Here is a 12,122-nt window from a genome sequence, read left to right as displayed (position 1 = left end):
GTTTTGACTTGAAAATTTTTAATTTTCGATTTACACGTTTTTCTCAGGAACGTATCTACCGTGTAAATCGGGGGATAGGTGTATAGTATAGTATAAAATAGTAACGAGTAAATTTACGATAATCATGATTTTATTATTCACTGTTCACAAAAGGCATTACTAAATAATAATTATAAAGTGATATTAATGAATAATAATTATACATAATAGTGCATAAGGGCGAGTTTATCTCTAAAAGAGATTTCTTCCAACAAACTCAATATAGGAGATAATAGTTTATTCGTAGTTAGATGCATTTATTTATTTATTTATTTATATTTCTGCACACATTGAAATATGTGTACAGGGCGGATGCTTGATGGCATTCTTTACCAATTAACCATTACGCTAAACAGTGAGTGTAAATGGTAGTGCATTAGATTAACTGAAATGTAATTTGTAACTGAAATACTTAAAAATATAAAAATAATATATATGTACAACTGAAAACACAGATAGATATAAATACATAAATAACATTATATATCATATCATAAAAAATATAAGGTATATATCAGTAATTAATATATATATATATATATATATATATATATATATATATATATATATATATATATATATATATATATATATATATAATATTATATCATCGTCATATCAGCCTGTCTGTCCCTGTTGTCTGTAACTGTCCCCTACCGAACATAAGCCTTCCCCAGAATGGCAGTTTTACCAATAGTTGCCACGCTTGGCAGGCGGGTTGGCAAGCGCAGTTAGCTTTGTAGATGTTTCGTCCTCAGTCGCTTCTTACGACAACCACGAGAAAGGAAGGGGTGGCATATTCTATGCTGGGTCCATACGGCAATATTATATTATATGTAATACACAAATATAATAAGTACCTACATACGTACATCGGTATTATGAATAACCTAAGTAGATGATAATGGAATGATAACCTTTCTTGCGCTATTGATATATATGCTGACGGTACACCAGTGAGTTGGGATAGGTGAGCACAAAACCAGATCAATAAGCCCGTTGTGACGGATAAAATAAGAATTTATCACGATGGTTTCCACGGGGAACCGCGTGGAGGTCGACCTGGTATATCACTAGCAATGAAGATGTTGGATCGTCATTACTAACAATCCCTTACCCCCAGCGCGTGGAGATCATCCTGGCATGCTGATATGTAATATACCCTACATTGCTAGTAATGTCAAATATCAGTTGGGTGGGGGGAAAGGGATTGTTAGTAATAGAGACTAAAAATCCCATTGCTAGCAATCTACCTAACCAGGTCGACCTCCACGCGGTTCCCCCTGGAAACTATCATGATTAATTCCTGATGAATTCATCATGATAGGCTAACTGGCCTGTTTTCATTCTCATCTATCACCCTTTACTGGTGCTCCACCAACGTATACCGTTAGCGCAGGCAGAGTTACCAATCCATTTTCATCCAAAAAAAAAAAGAAAAAATCTGTTGGGTACATTAGATATTATAGGGCTGTTAGACCCTTACTAATACGGCTGTTTAGCGGCAAGCATACGGCGAGGACAGAGGTAGGTACATAAATATGTAAGCGAATTTTGTAGTCTTTCTCTAGGAATAAGATGTCGCTGGTACATGTTCATAAGTCTTATTACCGAGATGTCATTATTAATCAAGTCATAAATAGAAGGTGAAATCAACATATAAGACGGTGAGAAAACGGTCATATTTTTTAGAATATTACTTATGAGGTGGTAGTTTAACATGTGAGGTGGTGTAAGTTTTTTTTTTGATGGGTGGAAATGGCATGGTGCCTCAGCCTGTGCTAACGGGATACGCTGTCGGGGCACCAATGAAGGGCGATAGATGAGAATGAAAACAGGCCAGTTAGCCCATCATGATGAATTCATCAGGAATTAACAATGATAGTTTCCAGGGGGAACCAAGAGGAGGTCGACCTGGTTGGGTATATTGCTAGCAATGGGATTCTCAGTCTCCATTACTAACAATCCCTTTCCCCCCGGTGGTGCAAGTTTAGGTACCTACAGATAATCAGGTGACTCACACTGAAGTTTACAAAACTGAATAGCCAAACAATACATACACAGGATGATTCAAATTACTGGGATATTAAAGGAATAGGAAAAAAATTTAAAATCCACCTAAAATTGTATAAACAATAAATAAAATATAAAATTAAACTTTTTATTTATAATTACAATATAATTCAAAAGGTTTTCCAAGAGACTACAGCATTGAGTTCTCCAAAGTAGGGTAAAGAAATATCTTTGGTGTCGGCATCGTATTATAGGCGTTCATAAGCTACGGTAACTGCTGACTATTAGGTGAGCCGTATGCTTCTTTGTTACTTCAGTTGTATAAAAAAAATGTAAGTGCATCTTTAGTCGATTAGAAAAAATTATGCACAGATAGATAGATACTCTTTATTGTTTTCTCCAAAAGATTACAACAGTAAATTTATTCTAGATATAAACAATTACAAGAAATAATCACGATGAGAAAACAATGAGCGACCTTATCGTTAAAAGCGATCTCTTCCAGGCAACCTTTTGATGGACAGGAGTAATTATATTAACAACATAGTGATTATATTAAATCTACTTTTTATCAAATATGCTTGGAAATGTGAGCATTATTTTGACAATCTTCTTAGAGATAAATCAAAATTGCCGTACTGGCCAGATACATGCGGGCAGCGGCCGGCAAAGGTTGTATGAAAATCCATATCTGTCGTGTTTTGCGGCCAGATAAATTACTATGTAAACTCATATCTGTCCTGTAATTTAAAAATGGAATGACCTTTTATTTCGAAATATGGTATGATGAGGATCATGATATGCAAAAAGTGATCATGTCTCGGAACTCGTTTAAAGTGGCTCCCAATCAGACAGCGTCATGAGACGTCATGTCCTAGCGGTTCTATATAATATCCTTAATAATCCCAATTCTCCTTCCTACCTAAGTTCCCGATTCCAATTGTTACCTCCTCCTTCCAGACCTAGACGTCTTTGTCTGAACCAGTCCAGGGTACCGAAGCTTTCCAGCTGTAAAACCCATTATATGGGTAATTCATTTGCATATCGTGCTGTACAGCTGTGGAATCTTTCCGTGGGTACTCGTATTCAGAATAGCCCGTCTAGCAGTTCCTTCAAAAAAAATTAAAATCATTCTATCTTTCCAATTTAGTTTAAATATAATAAAATATTAGAAGACTGTCATCATTGTGTTCTTTTTTATTTGATATTTATATGATGTATTTATATATATATATATATATATATATATATATATATATATATATATATATATATATATATATATATATATATATATATATATTTATATAAGTATTTATTTTAATTTCTGTTTAGTACCACTACTGCCCACTGACTACTTCCTATGCCACTGTGTTAGGTTGACTGGAAGAAATATCTTTTAGAGATAAGTTCGCCTTTGCTAACATTGTTATTAACTTATTGTTATTACTGTAAGGTTTAAATCAATAAAATATAAATTAATAATATAAGTTACATCAATAATATATATATATGTGTGTGTGTAAAAATAAAGTGATATTTTTTTTATTTTATTTATAGTTGGTACTGAACATAATCAGCATGGAAATTAAAAAAAAAAGTCAATGAATATTTTGTTCGGATATTAAATTAATTACATTATTTAATAATTTTATATAACACCTATTTACACCATCCTGTAGTTAACGCGCATCTTTTTGGCTCAGTAGAAAATGTCATTTGTAAATCATAAATATTTCCACATTTCCACTTGCGTCGGCGACAGTCTCGCGTCCCGAATTCTGCGCCAGCGCAGGTGGGAAAATATTCGGTTATATTCGTACCTGCGCGAAGTGGGCCGAATGTTTTCCGTGTCCGTCCGCCTCCCGCGCTCCTCGCCCTTCACTGGTGACTCAACTGCAAACTCAAATTATTCATGTTTCAGCTTTTCTGAAGCTTTCAGGTCGGTATACACCGACCGGAGCGGTTTGACAGCAAGTAATAACCTTGCAAAAGTACATCTATACGGGTCATTATTTATTGACAGTTTATGACATCTAATTAATATTTATTAATTAGTTTAGTATTATAGTTGAAATTTATTTATTTATAAAATATTAATATAATAAGAGTCATTCACAATCATCCACTCATACTTTATATTTGTATTAGGTAAGTACTTTCCATTGGAACAAGTGTCTAAAAATATATTATTGTAAGTTTCGTAGATTTATCTGTGACTGTAGGTGTTATCATAAATTATATGCCCTAAGAGTAAATAGCCTTTTCAGCCTGTCTACTCTGTCTATCTGATATTATATGCAAGGGGCTTTCGTGCTAGCTAGAATGAAAGTGCTCCTGCAGTTTACTATCTTTCTACAAATCTATCTAATCTACAAAGCTTTATAGATTATGTAAATGCCTTCATAAAGAAGAAACTACCATTTTGACTGTATTTTATGTGCATTATTTACGCGATATCTTCGCTTTATGCATTCGGCGATTCCCTGAATAGATTTTTGTGTTTATCTTTTCATTATGCTGATTGGTCTCGTACCAATTAGTTAATTAATACGTAAAGATGTTTCTATTTCAATAAAATAGTAATTTATTATACTTACGGATTCTTAGTTAAAAATAATACTAAATATAAATTACAATTTAAAGTGCTATGCGGTCGAAGCGGTAAAAGCAATATTTTCGTGGCAACCTTTGAGCATCAGAGATGATAATGTTACGAGCTGTTTATTATTATTGTTTGGACGGAATTATTTTCGGAAATTCGCGGTTTATTTTCATGTGACCCAAAAACGTAGTTGTTTATTCTCAGAGCGACTTTTTCGAATATCCCATTCTTCCTATGGGCGATGTAATCAATCACTCGAATGGCAGTTTTTGACAGGCTGTTAACATTGTACAGTCACATAAATCTATTTAAGATAAATTATCACGTACTATTATTTTGAATTAATTTATTATAATTATTATAGTACCCATATTACTTCTGCTTATGTAGGAACTTAAGCAGTTAAAATTTCCATTTTACATTTACATAGTAGGTACTTCGATTTATTTTATTCTAGTTTTTATTGACGATTTCAGTTTTGTTACAGCGATGTGTTGATTGATCGGAATAAACTGTTATACTGTTTTGTAACTAATGTCTTTTGCCATCCTAAATAATACTTGTATATATAATTTCATAACGATTTATTACCTAAGGTAAGGCCCCAAGAAATAACAAGGCAAACAAATTTATAATTTATATTCGCCATTAACATATTAGCGGTTAATTGTTCATTGCTGAACATAGGCCTTCCCCATAAAGAGATTTTAGTTTAAAGTATTTTAATAGAACTTCATGAAAAGATAAACGAATCATTATTAATAATTATAATTATTGATCCCACTATAACCAGTTTATATTATATTATATATTATAGTTAATTAATGCAAAGGTAGATTAATTGATTGAATGTTTTGAATTGTTAATAAATTCATTTAGACGATGTTTCAGTTATACTTAAGACAAAATTTAGGTAACTTATACCACGAAGGTGGCAAACAAACATACAGGCCATCTGATAGTAAACGGTTACTGTGGCCCATAGACGCCTTTTTTTATGCAACTTAGAATGACAAATAAGCTGACGGCCCACCTGATGGAAAGTGGTAACCGTCGCCTATAGACATTAGTAATACCATGAACATAACAGAGTATACCGTTTCGCCCGTGATGCTCCCCATGCGTTGCCATTCCTGAGGACTCAGGTGTTAGTCCTCTGTACCCAGTAAATTCACGCCATATCCCACCCTTCAAACCGAAATATAGCCATGCAAACACAGCTGTTTCACGGTTGAAACACGAATGGGACAGAGGTACCCAAGCAATCGACTTTTGTACAAAGTCTCCCTGCAACACTAGGGATGTCACGCACTCGTTACTGACCCTGAAGAAACCTCAATATACTCTTTTTGAAGAACCTCATACTGTAGTCTTTAGAGAAAACCTTTAAAGAAAAAAATAAAAGTTTTATTTACGACAGACGGAAGTGTATAACTCCATAGACCCAAGATACAAGTTTAACTTTATTAGCTGAACGAATGTGGCAATTCTTACCCCTTATAATTCTTACAATAGGTCAAATCAGCGATATTAAATGAATATAAAAATATGTAACAATAATTGTGGCAAAGATTTGTTATTTATTACAGCGTTACTGGATTAGTTATTTTTTTACAATGTTAGGTAAACATATTGTTGGAGAAATGAAATTGTTACAAAAATAAAATGGGCATGGAAAAGTTTGGCTAATGTTTTCATAGTTTTGTTTTGTTACTTCATTACTCCGTGCGTTACAACTGTCCACTGTTGAACATAGGCCCCTTCCATAAACGTAAACGGTCCTAAGCAACGTGCATCCACTGAATCTCTACAATGCATTTGAGGTCGTCACTATATTTAGTGGGGAATCAACCTACACTTCGTTTACCCGTTCGGGGTCCCACTCTAGAACTTCCCCGAAATCCTTTCTTCCCTATCGGTTGTCGGTTCTTCGAGCTATGTGACCAGCCTATTGTTACATCAGCTTGCTCATACTTAGGGCTATATCGGTGACTTCGGTTCTTTTGCGGATATCCTCATTTCCAATTGCGTCACGCAAAGAAACTCCAAGCATAGCCCTCTCCATAACTCACTGAATAATTTGAAGCTGAGTAGTAATATTATTCATGGCTAAGCAAAACACGTGAGCCAGGTTAGTTAGTATTTATATATTTTAATTAGATCCCGTTTCCACATAGCAACGACATGTTTACTTCACGTCACGTTTAAAATATGACCAACGATTTAGAATACTATTTCTGGCTGGAATATTCAACATTCCATACGCTCTTTCAATATTTAGTAGTGTTTAGATAATTTTAAATTACATTACAGAGTATTCTAACATAAATATATTGTTGTGCATTCCTTGTCTAATTTCATATTTATACTTGTAGCTTGTTACTTCGTACGCATGGATTTATACAACTCACAATGGCAAACAAGTTGACTGCCCACCTTATGGAAAGTGGTAACAGTCGCCTGTACACATGAACAGTACCATAGATCTAATAGAGTATATTGTGTCGCGCATGATATCCTTCATGCATTGCCATTCCTGAGGAGTAAGGCGTTATGCGCTCTGTATCCTGTAATTTCGTTGCCATATGTAACATATGGCAAAATAAAACAGCCATTTAAACACAATTACTTCACGATAGAAACAAAAATGGAACAGAAATGCCCGAGCTAACGGCTTTTTTATAGGGTACTTATTATCTTATTTATAGGGTACAGAGGAATAACAGAGATAATATAAAAGAGGTGGGCCGTCAGCTTGTTTACCATTTTAAGTTGCATAAAAAAAATATTATAACTATATTTAAAATATATAGGTACTTATAATTTTTCTCTAATGTTTTATGCTGTTTATTTTAACATAACTTATAACATAACTTAAATAGCTTAATTATACAATATTATCATACCTACTTGTACAAAAATTAGTCAATTACGCTAAGGTTGCCTGAGGACTAAGGTGTTATTCCTCTATACCTTGTAACTTCACTGCCATATCCAACCTTTCAAACCGAAGCACAGCTATACAGACACATAGACATCAGATAGTTCTGGTGTGGGCACGACCCACCTGGCTCTCTTGAGTGCGTCTAAGAAAGCATGCACCGTTCTCGCCACATAAATAAACTAGATTGTTGGCATACCCCGCTATGACTCCTTTACGACTATTTCGGACGTAAAGTTCGAAATAAACTTTATAGCGTGCTAACAACAAACGTGTTATATGAATTGAAGATGGATATAAAGCATCACATATTTTGCTGTTTTTTTAATGGATGATAATGGAATGGCAACCCCGCCCGCGCTATCGGTATACACTGGCGGGGCACCAGTGATGGGTGATAGGTGAGGATGAAGCAAGTCAGTAAATTCACCGTGACGAATCTAACAATAAATCAATCATGATGATTCCAGGGAGGAGTACGAGGAAATTGATCTGACTATATCGCTAGCAATGGTCTACTAATCCTCATTACTAACAATTCCTTCTCCCCCCCATGTTTTACTGTTGAAACGCTCTGTTTTCGCCTGGCTAGATTGATGAAGTAAGCAGCGGCGAGAGCTTCGTCCCACAGATGGGTATAGATAGATAGATAGATATTCTTTATTGTTTCCTCCAAAAGATTACAATACAAACAAATTACAAGAAATAATCACAGTGGAAAACAAATGGGTGAGCTTATCACTAAAAGCGATTTCTTCCAGGCAACCCTCGGATGGAGAGAAGTAATTATAAGCAGTTTGAAATAAAATTAATTAATTAAATTAAAATAATCGATTCCATAATTTGATTGGTCAATATAGACATGGGCATTGCGCTATGCAGCTTATTTCGCTAAGTTGGATGTTTTAGTTCGTTATGTTGGCGCATAGTGCAGTATTGAGAAAAGTAAAATAGGCTTACAGAAATTAGGGTAATTTTTTGAACTTGCAGGTTGATTTGTTGGGCATCTTTTAATAGTATATAAATGCACTAAAATACACAAATTTTTCTTTTTCGTCGCTCACTTTTTTGGCTGTCTCAATGAGTCGGTATAAAATATTTTTTATTTATTTTTTTGCAAAATGTTTGTGTCAACAATATTTAATACGATTCTGAATTTCAAGTCGATAGCATATCTTTGTTCTTAAATGTTGAACATGCGCAGTGCTGTGTTCACAACAAGTAGGTACGTTTCCTTGTCGTTAAGTACAGATCAAAATTGTATTCTCAATCTTATTACATAGCGATGAAGGTAAATATTAAAACAGACAAAAGTAATCACTGCATGTTTAAGATACTTCTGTTGTTCATAATAGCCTGGTAAATTTCACGGACAAAAATTTTCATTCTGTAATGGAAATTTACACCAAAATACACTTTTTTATAATACAGTCGTGTAAACCTGTTCTCGAATTTTCTGTGATTAAATAAGAAGTTATAACATTCCCAAAGTATATTATATTTAAAATTGCACTTTAAGAACTATTGCAACAAAAAGATCCTTAATTAATTTTGTCGCAGAAATACTCGCTCACCGATTATCAAAATTCTGAAATAGTTCTATTCTCTATTCATCATCGTCATTAACTACCCTTATCTCAATTATCATTTCGGCTTATTATATAATATGTTTACAGCAGACACTTAGTGTGTACGTAAGGTTTTCCGATGATTTCAACGATGAGATTGAGATCTTTACGATCTTATAGGAGACTAAATTGAATTAAATATTTGAATTTCACAAACAGGTATTTTATAAAATTATTCCTTACCAATACTACCTATATTTACATAAAAAAATACTAGGTAGGTAGTGTATCTATTTAATGGTACTTAAAACATAAGTCTCTCCAAAGTTACTTGTAAAATGGCCAATAGAATAAATAGAATCAATTTGAAACGTTACTTGTCTTATTAAACCGAATTATAAAATTAATCTTGAATACATACTGAAATACATGAATATAATAAAATATTTATTACCCAGATTTATCAAACACTGTTACTTCGATGTTTCTGAGAAAATACCACAAAGAAAGCGAGCTTTGTGAAATTCCGCACCTGAGACACAAAAAATTGAAAGGTAAAAAAAAAATTTGGGTTGGACACACATGCTGAGGTATCCGTACATATATACGACGTGAAATGATCAAGTAAGGACATATTTATTGTGTTTCTTCTTTAAATAGATTAGTTGTTAATTATACTGCAATTCCGAATTTCTTATTTTAGGCTAAAATTGTGATTAAGAACTGGATCGTACGAATAATTTCTGTTTAGAGGTTTTTTGATAATTTCTTAAAAAGTATAATGTCTCAAAAACTAATTAGGAACATTATTATTCTTGTAATATTTATATTTATAATACGACTATGGAAACCATATCCAATATGGTGCAGTAGTTTTATTCGTAATCAGATCAAACTTACAGACGGACAGATAAAATTTCTGAAAATTATTTTAGTATCTATTGATCTTACAAAAATCCTTTCATATCTCCCATATACAGATATCATCTATTTATAATTTTATTATATTATTTAGTATTAAATACCTTATTTTAGTAAGCTTATTGATAACATCTCTTGTCTTTAAATGTTACACATGCGCAGTGCTACGTTTACATCACGGATATTTCCTTATGAATGAAATCCTAACCAGTACAGATCCTTAGGTAGAGGTTAAATTGTATTTTCAATCTTAATATATACAGAGGAAGGTAAATCTTACACTGTACAATAGCAATAATTCTATTTTTTAGATACTCCTGTCATTTATAATAGCCTGGTAAAATGAACGGATCGCAAGTTACATTCGGCTGTAAAATGTAATGGTACTTTCTTTACATTAAAATAAATAGAATGTATTTTGTTCATGTTAGACCTACTGGAGATACTCAGAAAGCTTCCATCCTTTTCTTACAGCTTTTCCTAATATTTTCAACCTCCTGTAACTTCATTGTGGATAAAGCCAAAAGCGTGAATTTTCTGTAACCAAGAGAACATAACATAACAAGATATAATTATAAATTATAAAAATTGGAAGCTAAAGTTAAAAAACTATTGCAACTCAAAGTTTCTTAATTAATTGTGTCATTGATCATCAAAATTCTCAAGCACATTGATCGTTAAAATTTAAAAGTAATATTAAAAAATAAAGGAAAATTAAAACATTTTAATGCCGTTCTCTAGATACTCAAATAGCATAAGTAATCTTGTAATCCTGTATAAACATATACGATTACAATGTTATATTTTTATTACAAATTATACTGTTTGACGTCGTAATAATGATGATGATAAATACAATAGTGTCTATGAAGAAAAAAAAAACGGTAAAGTGCGATTTTTAGTCACATGCCAAAACTGACCAAGTAAAAATGTGTTTATCATGTCTCTTCTATGAAATAGATACTATATTTCGATATTTCAAGCCGATTTTTTTTATTTTGGGCTATAACTATGATTGAAACTGAGATACCTAACTAATTTTTAGAAATGCTTTGATAAGTTATATTAAATATTGTGCTAATTAGAAACGTCATTTTGTTGGTACTGTAATATTCATCTTTACTTTTATAAACTGTACTTATTATAAATTTTTTACTTCACAAAAATTGGCGACAAGACAAGGGATGTGGTATTTTTAACATTTTCAATTATAATATCAAAAATTATGAAACAATACATGGTTTCAGAAAGTACAAATAGAGTTTTTTCAAATGACGATACCCCACTTAGGCTAGTGGAATTGTTTTAAAATTACCAGTTTCTTTTTTAGACTCTCTAGCATAAAAAAAATTCAATAATTTCTCTCGAAAATTGTCTGGACCAACGATTTAGTCTAGTACAAATTTCAATTCGGTAGTATATTGGTATAACCTATGGATACCTTTCAATGTTGCACATGCGCAGTGCTACATTTACATCACGGATGTTTCGTAATGAGTGAATTCGTAACCATTACAGATCCTGGGGTAAAGATTAAATGGATTTTCAATTTTAATACACAGAGAGTATGGTAAAATTTAGAGTATATAAAAGCAATAGTTGTATTTTAAATACTTTTGTCATTTATAATAGCTTAGTAAACTTACATTCTGTTGTAAAATGTAATGGTACTTTACATCAAAATGGAATTTATTTTGTTTATGTTCGATCTAATGCATATTTTTAATGCATAAAAACTCATTTTATTTATTAAATAATCAAATGTAAATATGTCAAGATACATTATGTATTTACGCACATAATGTATCTTGACATATTTACATTTATAGATTTTTTTTTATCAATGTTCTATGTATATAGAGTAACCATTGTTAACTATAGCTATAGCTAACAATGGTTACTTACCATAATATAGGTCTTAACTATAGATAAGAATAGTATAATCGACATAAGAGAATACATATGACTCCTGAGGGAGACTAGGTCATTAGGAGCAACTTCCCCTCACGCGTTGCCTACTTCCGAGAACTAAATG

The sequence above is a fragment of the Galleria mellonella genome, unplaced genomic scaffold, assembly GCF_026898425.1.
Source record: "Galleria mellonella isolate WM207_F2 unplaced genomic scaffold, CSIRO_AGI_GalMel_v1 utg28, whole genome shotgun sequence".
Taxonomy (NCBI): Eukaryota; Metazoa; Arthropoda; class Insecta; order Lepidoptera; family Pyralidae; genus Galleria; species Galleria mellonella.
Note: the sequence above shows the minus strand (reverse complement) of the source record.